Source organism: Carcharodon carcharias, chromosome 14 (assembly GCF_017639515.1).
Source record: "Carcharodon carcharias isolate sCarCar2 chromosome 14, sCarCar2.pri, whole genome shotgun sequence".
Taxonomy (NCBI): domain Eukaryota; kingdom Metazoa; phylum Chordata; class Chondrichthyes; order Lamniformes; family Lamnidae; genus Carcharodon; species Carcharodon carcharias.
Genome location: NC_054480.1, coordinates 9,291,201 through 9,307,392, shown reverse-complemented (window position 1 = coordinate 9,307,392; position 16,192 = coordinate 9,291,201).

The following is a 16,192-nucleotide window of genomic DNA, read 5'->3' as shown; positions in this document are numbered from 1 at the left end:
GACATTTACGGCACAGAAGGAGGCCATTTGGCCCGTCATGACTTAGCCGGTCAACAAAGATCTGACTACAAAACAAAAACAGAATTACCTGGAAAAACTCAGCAGGTCTGGCAGCATCGGCGGAGAAGAAAAGAGTTGACGTTTCGAGTTCTCATGACACTTCAACAGAACTCGAAACGTCAACTCTTTTCTTCTCCGCCGATGCTGCCAGACCTGCTGAGTTTTTCCAGGTAATTCTGTTTGTGTTTTGGATTTCCAGCATCCGCAGTTTTTTTGTTTTTAAAGATCTGACTACATCAACCCCATTTTCCAGCGCTTGGCCCATAGCCAAGGCTATGGCAATGCAAGTGAATATCTAAATAATTCTTAAATGTTGAGAGAGTTTCTGACTCAACTACCCTTTCAACCACTGAGTTCCAAACACCCACCACCCTCTGGGTGAAAACAAATTCTCCTCAACTCCCCTCCTAGCTTTCTACCTCTTACCTTAAATCTATGCCCCCTGGTTATTGACCCCTCTACTAATGAAAAAAGTGCCTTCCTATCCACCCTATCTATCCCCCTCATAATCTTATCAGGTCCCCTCTTAACCTTCACTGCTCCAAGGAAAACAACCCTAGCCTATCCAATCTTTCATCATAGCTCAGACCCTCCAGCCCAGGCAGTATCCTGGTAAATCTCCACTGCACCTTCTCCAGTGCAATCACATCCTTCCTATAATGTGGTGACCAGAACTGCATGCAGTACTCCAGTTGTGGCCTAACCAGTGTTTTATACAGTTCCAGCATAACCTCCCTGCTCTTTGTATTCTATGCCTCGGCTAATAAAGGCAAGTATCCCATTTGCCTTTTTAACCACCTTATCTACCTGCCCTGCTACCCTCAGGAATCTGTGGATATGCACACCAAAGTCCCTTTGATCTTCAGTACTTTCCAGTGTCCTACCATTTATAGTGTAATCCCTTGCCTTGTTAGCCCTTCCCAAGTGCATTATCTCACACTTTTCCGGGCTGAATTCCATTTGCCACTGTACTGCCCACCTGACGAGTTCATTGATATCCTCCTGCAGTTTATGGCTATCCTCCTCACTATTTATCACACTATCAATTTTCGTGTCATCCGCAAACTTCTTGATCATACTCCCTACATTTAAGACCAAATCATTTATGTACATCACAAATAGCAAGGGCCCCAGCGCCAAGCCCTGCAGAACCCCACTAGAAACAGACTGCCAGTCACAGAAACATCCCTCTACCATCATCCTCTGCTTCCTGTCTCTCAGCCAACTTTGGATCTAACATGCCACTTTGCCTTGGATCCCATGGGCTCTTACTTTCTTGACCAGTCTGCCATGAGGGACCTTATCAAAAGCCTTGCTAAAGTCCATGTAGACCACATCAAATGCATTACCCTTATCAACACTTCTGGTTACCTCCTCAAAAAATTCAATCAATTTTGTCAAACACGACCTTCCCTTAACAAATCCATGCTGACTATCCCTGATTAATCCGTGTCTCTCATATATATTCTGTCCCTCAGAATTCTTTCCAGGAGCTTCCCCACCACAGAGGTTAGGCTGACTTCTGTAATTTCCTGGTCTATCCCTTTTTAATAATGGGACAGTGTTAGCAGTCATCCAGTCCTCTGTGGCCAGAAGGATTTGAAAACTGCTGCCAGGGCCCCTGATATCTCTTCCCTTGCCTTCCTCAACAGTCTGGGATACAGCTCATCCAGGCCTGCGGGTTTATCCACTTTTAAGGCCACTAAATCTGCTAGTATCTCCTCTCCCTCCATGTGAATTTCCTCTAATAATTCACAGTCCTCTACCCTGATGTCTATACCTGCATCGTCCTTTTCCATTACGAAGACCAACACAATGTATTCATTGAGGATTGTACCCACACCTTCTGGTCCACACACACACATTACCTCTATGGTCCCTAATTGGCCCTACTCTTTCCCTAGTTATTCTCTTGCTCTTTATATATTTAAAAAAACCCTTTGGGTTTTCCTTTATTCTACCCACCAACGCTTTCTCATGCACTCCCTTAGCTTTCCTAATTTCCTTTTTAAGTTTCTGCCTACACTTTTTATACTCCTCTAGGGACTCTGCTGTTTTGAGCCCTCGGTATCTGCTATAAGCTTCTCTTTTTTCCTTAATCCCAACCTTTATGTTCCTTGACATCCAAGGTTCTTTGGACTTGGTCCCCCACTTTGTCTTTACGGGAACATACTTGACCTGTACTCTCGCTATTTCCTCCTTGAATGCCTCCCACTGCTCTGACACAGTTTTATCTGAAAGTAGCTGCTCCCAGCCACTTGGGACAAATTATATCTCATCTTAGTAAAATTAGCCTTTCCTCAGTTTAGAACTTTTATTCCCGGCTCAACCTTATCCTTTTCCATAACTATCCTAGTTCCAACTGAGTTATGGTCACTATCTCCAAAATGCTCCCCTACTGAAATGACTTCCACCTGCCCGTGCTCATTTCTGAATATTAGGTCCAGATCTGCTCCCTCCCTTGTTGGGCTTTCTACGTACCAGCTAAGAAAGTTCTCCTGGATGCAATTTAAGAATTTTGCTCCCTCCCTACCTTGCAAACTAAAACTATCCCAGTTAATATTTGGATAGTTAAAATTCCCTACTTATTACTGCCTTATTATTCTCACACTTCTCTGAAATTTGATTACATATTTGATCCTCTATCTCACTCTGACTGTTTGGGGGCCAATAATACACACCCAACAATGTGTTTGCCCCTTTTGTGTTTTTTACTTCTACCCATATGGCCTCCTTTGAAGATCCTTCGAAGATATCATCCCTCCCCACTGCTATAATTGATTCCTTGATAAAAATTGTGACCACCCCCCCTCTTCTATCCCCCTCTCTATCTTGTCTGAATACCCTATAACCAGGAATGTTGAACTGCCAATCCCACCCTTCTTTTAGCAAAGTCTCGGTCATAAATATGATATAGTACTCCCACATGCCTATCTGTGCCCTCAGCTTGTCTGTCTTATTCCTCATGCTCCTTGCATTAAAATATATTCCATTTAGACTTGCTAAAGTCACTTCTTCCTTATCCAGCCTATGTTTCCTCTGCCCTCCAGACTCACTTGCTATCGTTTTAACTTCTAATTCCATCTCAGCTTCTCTCCCCTCTGAACTGCTTCTCAGGATCCCATCCCCCTGCCAATTTAGTTTAAATCCACCCCAATAGCATTAGCAAACCTCCCCATGAGGATGTTGGTCCCATTCCTGTTCAGATGTAACCAGTCCAACTTGTACAGGTCCCACCTTCCCCAGAAATGGTCCCAAAGCTCTAGGAATCTAAAACCCTCCCTCCTACACCATCTTTCCAGCCACACATTCATCTGCTCTATCCTTCTGTTCCTATACTCACTACTGTGTGGCACTGGGAGTAATCCAGGGACCTCTGAAGTCCTGCTTTTCAATTTCCTAACTAACTCCCTAAAGTCAGCTTGCAGGATCTCATTTCTTTTTCTTCCTATATCATTGGTCCCCACATGGACCAAAACATCTGGCTGTTCACTCTCCCCCTTCAGAATGCCCTGCAACCATTCTATGACATCCTCGACCCTAGTGCCGGGGATGCAGCATACCATCTTGGAGTAATGTATACAGCAGCAGAAGCGCCTGCCTACTCCCATCACTAACAAATCCCCTACCACAATTGTCATTCCACACTTCTTCCCACCACACCCACCCCCCCCCAATCGAGAGCTGGACCACCCACAGTGTCGTGGCCTTGGCTCTGGTCGGCCTCCACAGAGGAACCATCACCCTCACTGATTTCCAAGGCCGAAAAGCAGTTCGTAAGCGAGATGAACTCGGGGGATTGCTAAGACCGATGCAGTTGATAAAGTGGAGTTATTTTTAAAAATCCCAGAGGGAAACTTTAAACAACCGTCAAAACCAATAATTTTAAGTGTTATGTTTGAGATGCGGCTCTAAACTCAGGAATCAGACCACTAGTTCTCAAGGTTTTACATTAAACTAAATGAAGCATTTTGTTAATTTACACAGGTTAAAATATATGTACACATGGCTTCAAATTAAAAGTTATATCATAACTTTTAATAAATTCCTAAACTAATCTCCATTAAGGCAACAGCAACCCATAGACCTAACCACAAAATAGGCAAAACATTTTCACCTTACGAATTCAAAATGAGGTTCTTTTCATGATGGAGCCAATTGGAGGCTTGCAGCTGCCTTTTGATCTTACATTACCACTGCTCTGCACATCTGAAAACTACTGAAGTTATACCTACCACCACTGATTGAATTCAAATTCTCATTGTCTCACCAGTCTCTTTGAACTTTACCTTTTAATAATGAAACCCCTTTCATTGCACCAATTTTATTAGTAATATAAACATATGGCTTGGTATCTGCTAGATAGGTGTCAAGTTTTCACCCCACTTCTTGAATGCTGTATTCAAAAAATACAAATGCACGCTATCTCCCTTACACATCAAAACACCCAAACTATCTGGCTTTAATCCAATTAAGACATACCCGCAAACTAAACCTCTATTTTAAAAGAAAAATATTTTCCAAAATATTATATACGTTAATAGCTTCATGACAGGATTCCCCCACTATCTGTCTGGTCCCTGCAGCTTGCAGGTAAAGGTCTGTCCTCTTTCTCTGTTGTTGGAGGAAGGTCACAACACAGTAAAGCCACAGTCAAAAAGGAAATAGAACAGCTACCTCAGCTAACCTGCAGAACCAAGTGTCTCCAAACCAACAGCTCAACCAGAAAAGTCAGCTCTACTGGAGTTACCCAACTTAACGGCCACAATGCCGCATTGCCATAGCCTCCAAGGCTATGGGCCAAGTGCTGGAAAATGGGATTAGTGTCGTCAGATCTTTGTTGACTGCCATGGACATGATGGGCTGAATGGCCTCCTTCTGTGCTGTAAATATCTATGAGTCTATAATGTTTTCCCAGCTATGCCTCATGGATAAGCCAAAGACTGATTTGTATATCTTTTTTAAACTTTTATTTTTGAACTCAACTTCTCATTTCTGATCTGTGTGTATGTGTGATGTGTTTTTATTATTTTTCCTTGGGGTTTTAGTAACTAATAAACTTACTCTTTCTTTGACTCAAGAAAGACTGGTTACATTGGCTCCTTCTAAAACATAAATACATTTGGACTGGGAGAAGGTGTCCCCAAGGGAAGGAATCCTTTTAAAATTATGCTTGTTGTGAGCAACTGAGGGGGTTGAATAAAGAAGGGGAGCCAGCTCATTCCTCCTCACCTGGGAGCATAGCAATTTTGGGGTCTCATTCTGGAAGTTAACAATTTGGGGTATCTTATCTGAGATCATAACAAATTGGGGGACCTTGCCCAGATTTTGGTCCTAACAAGGGGGCAAGAGAAAGGTGGTGGGGCGGTGAGTTGAGGGTGGTGGGAGAGAAAGATGAGGGTGGTAGGGGAAAGGGTGAGGAGAGAAAGGAGGATGGGGGTGAGAGAGGAGGGAAGTTGGGAGGGAGGGATGAAGGCTGAGGGAGAGAGGGAATGCCTTTGTTTTTGGATGAGATGTTAAACTGAGGCCCTGTCTCTCAAGTGGATGATAAGGTCCCTGCCACTGTTTCAAAGAACAGGGGACTATCCCTAGTAGATACCCTAGTATCTAGCCAATATTTATCCCTCAATCAACAGCATTAAAACAGATTATCTGGTATTGCCACATTACTGTTTGTGGGAGCTGGCTGTGCAGAAATCAGCTGCTGCATTTCTTACACTTCAAAAGGACTTCAAAGGCTATAAAGCACTTTGGAACTTGCGAGAACTTGCTGCACCCCTAGGCAAGCTGTTCCAGTACAGCTACAACACTGGCATCTACCCGGCTATGTGGAAAATTGCCCTGGTATGTCCTGTACACAAAAAGCAGCATATATCTAACCCAGCCAATTACTGTCCCATCAGTCTACTTTTGATCATCAGTAAAGTGATGGAAGGAGTCATCAACAGTGCTATCAAGCGACACTTGCTTAGCAATAACCTGCTCACTGACGCCCAGTTTGGGTTCCACCAGGCCACTCAGCTCCGGACCTCATTACATCCTTGGTTCAAACATGGACAAAAGAGCTGAACTCCCAAAGGGAGGTGAGAGTGATTGCCCTTGATATCCAGGCAACATTTGACTGAGTGAGCCCTAGCAAAACTGGAGTCAATGGGAATCAGGGGAAAACTCTTCGCTGGTTGGAGTCATACCTAGCACAGAGGAAGAAGGTTGTGGTTGCTGGCTGTCAGTCATCTCAGCTCCAGGACATGACTGCAGGAGTTCCTCAGGGTAGTGTTCCAGGCCCAACTAACTTCAGCTGCTTCATCAATGACCTTTCTTCCATCATAAGGTCAGAAGTGGGGATGTTGCTGATGATTGCACAATGTTCAGCACCGTTCGTGACTCCTCAGACACTGAAGCAGTCTATATCCAAATGCAGCAAGACCTGGACATTATCCGGGTTTGGGCTGACAAGTGGTAAGTAACATTCGCACCACACAAGTGCTAGGCAATGACCATCTAATCCAACCATCACCTCTTGATGTTCAATGGCATTACCATCACTGAATCCCCCACTATCAACATCCTGGGGGTTACCATTGACCAGCCACTGAACTGGACTAGCCATATAAATACTGTGGCTACAAGAACAGGTCAGAGGCTAGGAATCGTGTGACGAGGAACTCACCTCCTGACTCCCAAAGCCTGTCCACCATCTATAAGACACAAGTCAGGAGTGTGATGGAATATTCCCCATTTGCCTGGATGAGTGCAGCTCCTACAACACTCAAGAAGCTTGACACCACCTAGGACAAAGCAGCCCAATTGATTGGCACCACATCCACAAACATTCACTCCCTCCACCACCGATGCACAGTAGCAGCAGGTGTACCATCTACAAGATGCACTGCAGGAATTCACCAATGCTCCTTTGACAGCACTTTCCAAACCCATGACCACTACCATCTAGAAGGACAAGGACAGCAAACACCACCAACTCCAAGTCACTCACCATCCTGATTTGAAAATATATCACTGTTCCTTCACTGTCACTGGGTTAAAATCCTGGAATTCCCTCCCTACCAGCACTGTGGGTGTACCTACACTACATGGATTGCAGCAGTTCAGGGAGGCAGCTCACCACCACCTTCTCAAGGGATGGGCAATAAATGCTGGCCCTGCCAATGAAGCCAACATCCCTTGAGTGAATAAAAAAAAATCCTGGGGTTGTGGAAAGTATATGTTTGTAAGTCTCTTTTTGTAGCGTTCCCTACACAAAGAAAACATATTAGGGCATTTACAAGGTGAGAAAAGTGGGCACATAGATAAAGGAAGGTGAAGAAATGGGAGGGGTGGGGTGAGGGGGAGGAAGAGGGAAGGTGAGAGGGAGGGAGGCAGAGGGAGTGGGAAGGAGGGAACATGAGAGGCGGGGTGGAGGGAAGGTGAGAGAAAGAGAGGGGGAAGGATGGAAGATGAGAGGAAGGAGTGGGAGGCAAGTGAGAGGGTGTGGGTAGGAGGGAAGATAAGAGGGAAGAGAGGATGGAGGGGTGAGAGGGAAGGCAAGGGGCAGAGGGAGGGAAGGTGAGAGAGAAGGGAGGGAAGGTGAGAGGCGGAGGGAGAGAAGGAGGGAAGGGAAGGTGGGAGGGAGAGAGGGAGCAGAGGGGGAGCAAAGGTGTGTAAGAAATGTAGTGCGGGAGAGAGGGAGGGAAGCAGGGAGAGAGAAGGGAGGAATGGCGGAAGGGTGGGTGGGGGAAAAAGATAAGGGGGAGAATGATGAGGGAGGGTGGGAGGAAGGAGAAAGTGGGGGCAAGAAAGAGAAGTCGAGGAGAGAGTGAGAGGAACTATCAGCACTCTATGCTAGCTGACATACTGAGAGCCAGGTGAATACCTGATGGCAGTAGAAACACAAGGATACATTTATTTACTCATCAGTTACACCCACTCATATCATCAAGTGTTCATTTATAACAGGGCTGGATTGTTGCCCATGCACCGAATATTGGACAAGCCTGATTTATAATTACCTATGGAGCCAGCGTGGAGCAGTGCCCATTAGGATGCCCACTCTGGTTGGAGATTTGATTATTTCACATCCGCAAATGTTATTATTTTCATTTTGCTCATGGCTTAGGCAACACTATTTGATCCTCTAGCTCTGGCCTTTCAAGCATCAACAACAACTTGCATTTATCTGGTGTGCTTAATGTGGTAAAAAATGCCCCATGGTTCTTCACAGAGCCATAATCAAACAAAATGGCGACTGAGCCTAAAGAGATAATGGAATGCAGTAGCCAAAGTCCTTGTAAACATTATAAAATATTTTGTAAGGAAGGTCCTGAAGATGAGAGAAGTACCGGAGAGATGGAACAAAAGCATTATATGGGTCTTATATGGTTGGATTTGACACTACCTCACCAGTGGGTTTGAAGGCATGGGGGCTTGATAAATCCAGCTGCGGCCTAACCGCCTCCTTCCCCTACCACAATTTTACCAGTGCCGGGGTTGATGTTAGGTGACCTGACTGGTAGTGGGACAAATGAGGGATTAAACTGATGGCAGGAAAGGCCCACATCAAGAAGCCAGCTTGGCAGGTTTCCCTGCAATAAGCTGGTGGCAGGCAGGGGCCATTCATTAATGTGCCCCCTAAGCCCATCAGAAGGCCCCCCCTACCCCCCGCCAAGGTTTTCCCCCATCCCCCTCCCAGGATGCCCTCCCCCCATTGGCCTCTCAAAGCCCAGGCCCTTGCCAGCACTTGCCAGCTTGGCACATGGGGAGACCCACAAACACTGACCCAAATCCCGATCCAACGCCCGAAGTGCTGGAGAGTTGCCAGAGACCAGCAGTTCTCTGAGGCAGGACTTCCTGTCTCTGAGGGGCGGAAATCCCACCTCCAGCCTGTTAATGGTCAATTGGCTGTGGGACAGTCAGCATTCCCCTTGCTGGGCTCTCTCTATCCCACGATTTTTTTTAGCCAGGTTGGCAGGACGGAGGATCTGGCACCTCATATGATTCAGCCCATGTGGTTTATATGTGGCAAAACTGCAAACAGTCTGTATAAACCCAAGTCAATGGCTTTGGAAGAGGATGGAATTGGTGAGGAGGGTTTGTAATCTGCATAGGGGCCAAAAACATTGGCTTCTGTTTTTCAATATCATCCAAGCTCATCCAAGATGCGACATTGGCCAATTAGCCTGCTAAAAGGGTGCTGGTTGTTGTCAATGTACATGTGAAAGCTGACTGGCACAGCAGGGTCAAAGAGCTGAAGAGCCTAATCTGCTCCTAGTTCTTATGTTCAAGTAAGAGTAGTTGCACAAAAAGGGACAACAGAGGGATGGCATTAGAGCAGGATGATGTGATCATGCTTGTCAAAGATTGCAGAGAGGTCAGTAATGAAGAAGGATAAAGCACCACAGTCACTGTCACAGGATGTCATTCAGAAGTTAGGAAACACTTCCTCACGTCAAGGGTGGCAGAGGTTTTGAACTCTCTCCCGCGAAAAGCCGTAGATGCTAATTCAACTATTAACAAATAATAATGTTATATCTAAGAACAATAGATTCTTCTGATAAAAGGCCATTGACCTGAAACCTTAACTCTGTTTCTCTCTCCATAGGCGCTGCTGGACCTGCTGAGTGTTTCAAGGATTTTCTGTTTTTATTTCAGGTGTCCAACATCCACAGTATTTTGCTTTTGCTGATTAAGTATTAAGGGATATGGAGCCAAGGTAGGCACTTGTAGTTAAAATACAGGCCAGTCATGATCTTATTGAATGGTAGAACAGGCTCAAGAACCCCCAGTTCTTGAGTGAAGCAATGTGTAATTTTCTCCTGTTTATGCCAGCATAGTCTGTGATTGATTCATCCACCTGTCCATATAAATAGCGGTTTCCATGTTTGCTAGGATTTGTGCCATTTGAAGTTTTATAGAGATTTTAAGACATTTTTCAACCCTTCTTACTTTGATTCTCCACTTTTGGCACCATGATGTCACAACATGGTTCCCCTGGGAGCCCCCATTTTGCTAGCAAACACTTAGTTGCACTGAAGTTGTAGTTCTTGCTCAGATATTCTTAATCATGTTTGCATTGGTGACAGAATGGGAGATTTTGATAGATAAGCACATTTGTGGAGGTAATGAAGAAGATATGGACAGGACTTCAAATCCTGTGAACAGGAAAGGATGGGGTGATGATAGGGAAAGATGGGGTAAAAATTGGCATGAAAGTGTGGAGAATTAAATGTTTTTGTTCATGGATCTTTGGGAATGTTCTGTGCCAAATTCTTTCTGTGTCAATAAGCTGACTTCTTGTGCATATGTCTGGTTTTAATTTTATTTGTGGGTGATAGGCGTTTGAATTTGTGTTCTTAATGCTTGGGTTTTGTGTGTATTGGAACTTGTATTTTTGTAAAATTGTATGCTGCATTCCCTGGTTTACACATGTGTATCTGGACCCAACTACATAACATTGGATATCCTTTCCCTACTGCACAAATAGGCATTTATAATTTGCAGTGAAAGTACTTTTAGACAAAGTGAGGAGAGAGGTAATTGTAAGTAGTCTGGTACATTGTAGTAAAAGAAGTTGATGGCAAATTCCATTTTGTCAGACCCAGTAATGTCATTAAGCTTCCACTAAACTGTATCCGGTTGATATTCACCCTGGTTGCCACTTGCAGGCTTTGGATCATGTTGAGGCAGTTACAGTGTGACGTCATTTGCTGTAAGGTTGCTGTCAGCCAACCTCCATCATAGAAACTGCACTGCTAGTGGCCATTAAAGTTCTTTCCTCTCTCATTAGTTATGCCTGCACCTCTTAGCAACAGCAATGATGGCGTAGTTACCCAATTTTATCATACTGTATTTTACAAAGCGCAGGAGTAATCAATGGTATCCATGTGGCCATCATGTAGCCTACCTTGTGCGTCACAAACATAACATGTATAATACAAATAAGATTTAGCATTTATTTTCTATTTGAAGCACCAAAATGTCAATGCAACATCAGTTCAACCGTAGCTTGCATCTACTTGTGCCATACCATTTCCGGCTGTGCACACTACATATTCAAAGGATTATAAAGTTGAAGTGAATACTTTGGAAGAGTGAACATTATGAGTAAACAGGTGCAGTATAAGGGTCTCGCAGGGTTAATGTGGGACTGAGTACAGTACCACCCACACAGTGATGACCCAGACCAAGGGTCAGTGTGGTGTAGAACAGAAACATGTAAAGACCTAGACATGGAGATAGAAACATAGAAGCTAGGGTAATGCTCAGGGGACCACTGTGGCAGATGGTGAAATTTGAATTCAATAAGAAATCTGGAATTAAAAATTCTAATGATGACCACGAAACCATTGTCAATTGTCATAAAAACCCATCTGGTTCACTAACGTCCTTTAGGGAAGGAAATCTGCTATCATTACCTGGTCTGGCCTACATGTGAGTCCGGACTCACAGCAATGTGGTTGACTCTTTAAATGCCCTCTGAACAAGGGCAATTAGGGATGGGCAATAAGTGCAGGCATAGCTAATGAAGCCCATATCTCATGAATGAATTTATAAAAAACATGGTGGCAGCTCAGGGCCAAAAATTCTCAGCCCCACTAAAATGCTGAAAGACTAGGAAAAAACGAAAACTGGGAGAAGCTCCAAAAAGAAGTTGAAGATGCTGAGAAAATTCTTCAGAAAATGTTCCAGACAAAAGAGCCTGGAAGCTGAAGGAGACTGCAGCAGAAAACTCCATTGAATCTCCCTTGGAAGTCCAGCTTTGAAAACAGCAAGAGTACAATTAAATTTGAAGACCTCGTTACTTGGAAAAGCAAACCACTGAACAAAAGAAGTCGGCAGATAGCCGATCCAGGCAGCCATTGTTAAAAAGTTTCCTTCAAAAAGCACACCGCTGCCATTTTGCGGAGCCTGCTGAAACCTTCAAGCGCAGGAAATCTTATATATCGCAGTGAATAATGACACCATGTTGAAAGCCTGTTAGCTCTTAAAGCTGTACGAATACTTTAAAAATCTTTAACATGGATCACAATTCAACACTTCTCAAATCAATTTGGACTGAACCACAGCCCAGGCCAGTCGCAAAATTGGGGTCTTTAGAGGAAAAGATTTTTAAGATACAGCACCGCTTCTGGTTTAGATAAAAAGTCAGGAGAGTGCAAGTGAATGCACTTCTTTATTGTCTTAGGCCAATTGCATCATTGCAAGACAGGGTATTAATGAGTCATCCACCAAATTTGAAGAGGTTTTAAAATCTTTTGACATTTATTTCGACTTGCGAACCAGCAAAATATTGGAAAGAGCTGAATTCAATAAGATAGTCCAACTGCCTGAGGATCCTGTCAATTCCTTCATAAATGATCTCTACAAGATGGCAGAGGGGTGTGAACATGGAGATTTAAAGTCTGAATTCATCAGAGACAATAGTGGTAGGTATTGCAGATGATTCGCTCTCTGACTTCCTCGAAACATAAGATATCTAACCCTAGACAAGAGTTAAACTGCCTGTCCTGTGTTGCTTGCGCAGTTCAATCTTAAGGAGAGAGAATAAAACATGGTACAGCAGCCAACTCTCAGTCCAGTTTATCAGTTTACAAAGACTTAGGGGCAATCCAAGTCAGGGAAAGCAATTCCTAAACGGCCCAGCAGAGCGACCTTGCAGTGCTGCAGTGTGAAGCGTCCTCACAGGAGAGATCAGTGTCCTGTGAGTACAGCCCGGTGCTTCCAATGCAACCAAATTGAAAGCTTTAGCAAACTGTGCAAGTCAAAAGCCCAGATAGGCACAGAAGAGCCAAAAGTAATCCACGAGGTCGGGACTGAAAACTCAGAAGATACATAGCCATACATCTTGGGCGAGGTCAAGGATTCTGGTTCTTCATTTTAGAATGCTGACATCCATGTAAATGGGCATCTAACAAATTTTAAATTAGATTCAGTGAATGGTGCTATCAGACAAGGAGCCATGGCTCAAAGACCTCTGGCTTCAAACAACGGACACTCCACTGACACTATCCTGGAACCACTGGTGCATGGCGGAAAACAGATCTTTGAGCTCATGTATGTCATCAGTAATCAGCCTTTCTCTCTCCTGAGCAGGGATGCCCTGCGTAGCCTTGGATCTCCTCCAGATGGCAGAGGATGTCAGGATAACTACTGTAGTTGGCCAGCCAGAACTGCGAGGTGCTGAGTACTCAAACACTAAAGAATATTCACACTTGGACTTCAGCTTTGAACTCTCTTCTTTCTTTGCGGAACAGCTTGGTCCATTCTCATTGCAGACCCCAGAAAACCCTCAGTGCTTAGACAAGCCTACCATGCACAATATAACCACGATGCCTCCAATGGAAGTGGCACAAGAGAGTGATCAGCAGTTCGAGAAGCCTCCACCTCCAACTACGAGGATGGTACAGCTGGTCAACACAGCAACCACTGTGCACACACTGCAGCTTGCAGCCAGCATCCCACCATCGACAACAATGAACAGGTGAGCATACCACTAAACCTTCCTCGCCACATGAACACTCTTCCTCAGCCACAGAGGACATGGAAATGGCCCACTGGGAGAAAGAAGCGCCATGGAGACAAATTCAATGTTTGTCCATCCTGCAAAAAATGATTCAGAGTAGCAGCAGCCACAGATCAACGCAATCATTGAACTGACCAACTGCAGTTTAACATGAAGCAATGGAAGAAAAGAATGAAAGATACCCAAATGCCAGGCCAATCTCCAAGCCAACAGCAAGAACCCACAGAGCATTCCTCAATCAGAGTGGCAAATGAGATATGGAAGAGTTATAAGACCCCCAGATCGCCCAAAGCTGTAAATTCAAATTCTTGAAGGGGGAATTGGAGTACTGATAATATTGTAGTAGTGATAATGTGGTAACAACAATGTATGTGCATGAGACTGATAGCAATGCAAAACATGAAGTAAACCAGTGTAACTTTGGATAAAGACGTGGGGGGGAAATTGTAGTATAAGGGTCTGGCACATAAAGGGTTAATGTGGGACTGAGTACAGTACTGCTCACACAGTGATGGAAGGAGGCACCTGACCCAGACCTAGGGTTGAATTTTGACCTCATCGGGTGGGCGTGGCAGTTGGGCTCGGGAGTGGCCGCAAAACTGACCGCTGCCCGCTTTCAGGCCCTGACTGCGATTTCACACTAGGCGGGCCAATTACAGTCCGCCTAGTGTGAAATGCAGCTCGTCAGTGGCCAGGAAGGGTCGAGCAGGGGTGAGGGCCTGTTAGCTGCCGGATCCAATGGCGACCCGGCGGTCGGTATTAAGAATGGCCCAAACAGGTCCAGAAAGGCTGCCAGGGAAGGATGTCTGGCTGCCGTTTGGATGATGCACTCGAGTGCAGCAGCAAACACCAGGCAGGAGGGCAGGTAGGGTGGGCACTCAGCCCCCCCCGCCTTTCCAATGAGTGCCTGGCCATCCTGTTGGAGGAGGTGGCAGCCCAGGTGAGCAGCCATGATGTGGTATGGCGCACATGGATGCAGTGCCAGAAGCGCTTCAATGACCTGCTGCACTCAGGAAGGGTAAGTACTGTGTTGGCACGGGTGAGTGTGCAGAAGTGTTAAGGCGTGGCCACACCCCCAACCTCCCCACCCCGTACACCTCAGCGGTGCTAGAGTCTGAGCGCCAACTATCAATGCCGGAGCTGGCCAATGGGATGAGCCCTGGCTGCTTGGATTGAGTGCCTTGCGGCTCGAGGGCCATGATTCGGATGTGCCCTGCAAGATGCTCCTCAGCTGGGGTTGGCCAGGCTGCAATGGTGCTGCATGCACAGAGTGGACTAATCAATGCTCCATTGTCCTTTCAGGGGAAGACAAGCCAAAACCAAGCAGAGGTCACATTCAGGTAGAAGCCCACCCAACCTGCTGCTACTCTCCTGGTTCGAGCAGGACACCCTTGTGCTGGAGAGCTAGTGCGCTTCCCGTGCAACTGGGTGTGGAGAGGCAGGGGGTGCCAGGCAAAGGTGAGAGTGCAGTGCACAGAAGTGAGACTCTTGGATTATGCAACCAATCTAGTGCAGTCTCTACACTGATGTGAGCCACGAGCCTGGAGTCCCCATTGATCGCTGCAAGACGATGGCACCGTGATGCAGATCTCCATTGTCTTACCAGGGTGCCTGGTATGCGCAGTGACAGTGTGATGACACTGGCTGCTCCCTCCCAAGTAGGGCCAACATGTGCTCCACTGGTCAGAAGACGACCGCCAACAAGACAGCAGAGTTAGCAGGCTGTCTCCAATGCTGCTGCCAGTACTGGGGGAGAATGTAGCATGGGTGATTTTATGTTCATTTTTGTTTAGTTAACGTACACCGGTCTGGGACTTAAGACCTGGGAGGTTGATGTAATTAATCTGCACTTGTCAAAATGATATAAATCTGGTTTTGTCACCATGGCCTGACTATGCTTCACCTTTTTATTTCATTGGTGCAGGGCACACCAGTATGTAATGCTGGACATATGTGGTTCTAAACTTTATTGACAGGTACTGAGTGTTTCTTGTGTTTAAATGAAAGGGTTTTTTCAGACATCCAGGATAGAGGAGGCAGCCCTGGCATGCGTTTGAAGCTGATCTTTGGCAGCCTAGTAGAAGGAGTGTTGGATCAAAGCGTCCCCGCCTCCATGGAGGTTACCGAGGTCTGCCTCCATGCCCTCAGTGTTCTCCCCACTGTGCTCATCTTTGGACTTAACTCTGGGCTCATCAACTATTGCCTGTGCGGCTATATCAAGATCCTCTTCCTCCAGTGGGTCCCCCTTGCCAGTGCCAGATTGCGGAGAGCGCAGCATGCAACCATTATCAGTGATACCCATTCTGGGTGGTATTGTAGTGATCCCCCTGAACGGTCCAGGCATCAGAAGCACATCTTGAGAAGACCTACCACCGCCCTTGTGGAGCCATGACTCATATTGTAACACTTCTCTGCCTCTGTTTTTGGGTGGCAGACAGGCGTCATGAGCCACCTCTTCAACAGATAGTCCTTGACACCCAGCAGCCATCCACCCAGTCTGGCTGGAGCACTGAAGAGCCTCGGTACCTGGGAGTGTCTCAGAATGTCATGGGAGCTACCAGGGTACCTTGCACACACTTGCAGAATCTGCATCCTGTGGTCACACACTATCTGCAT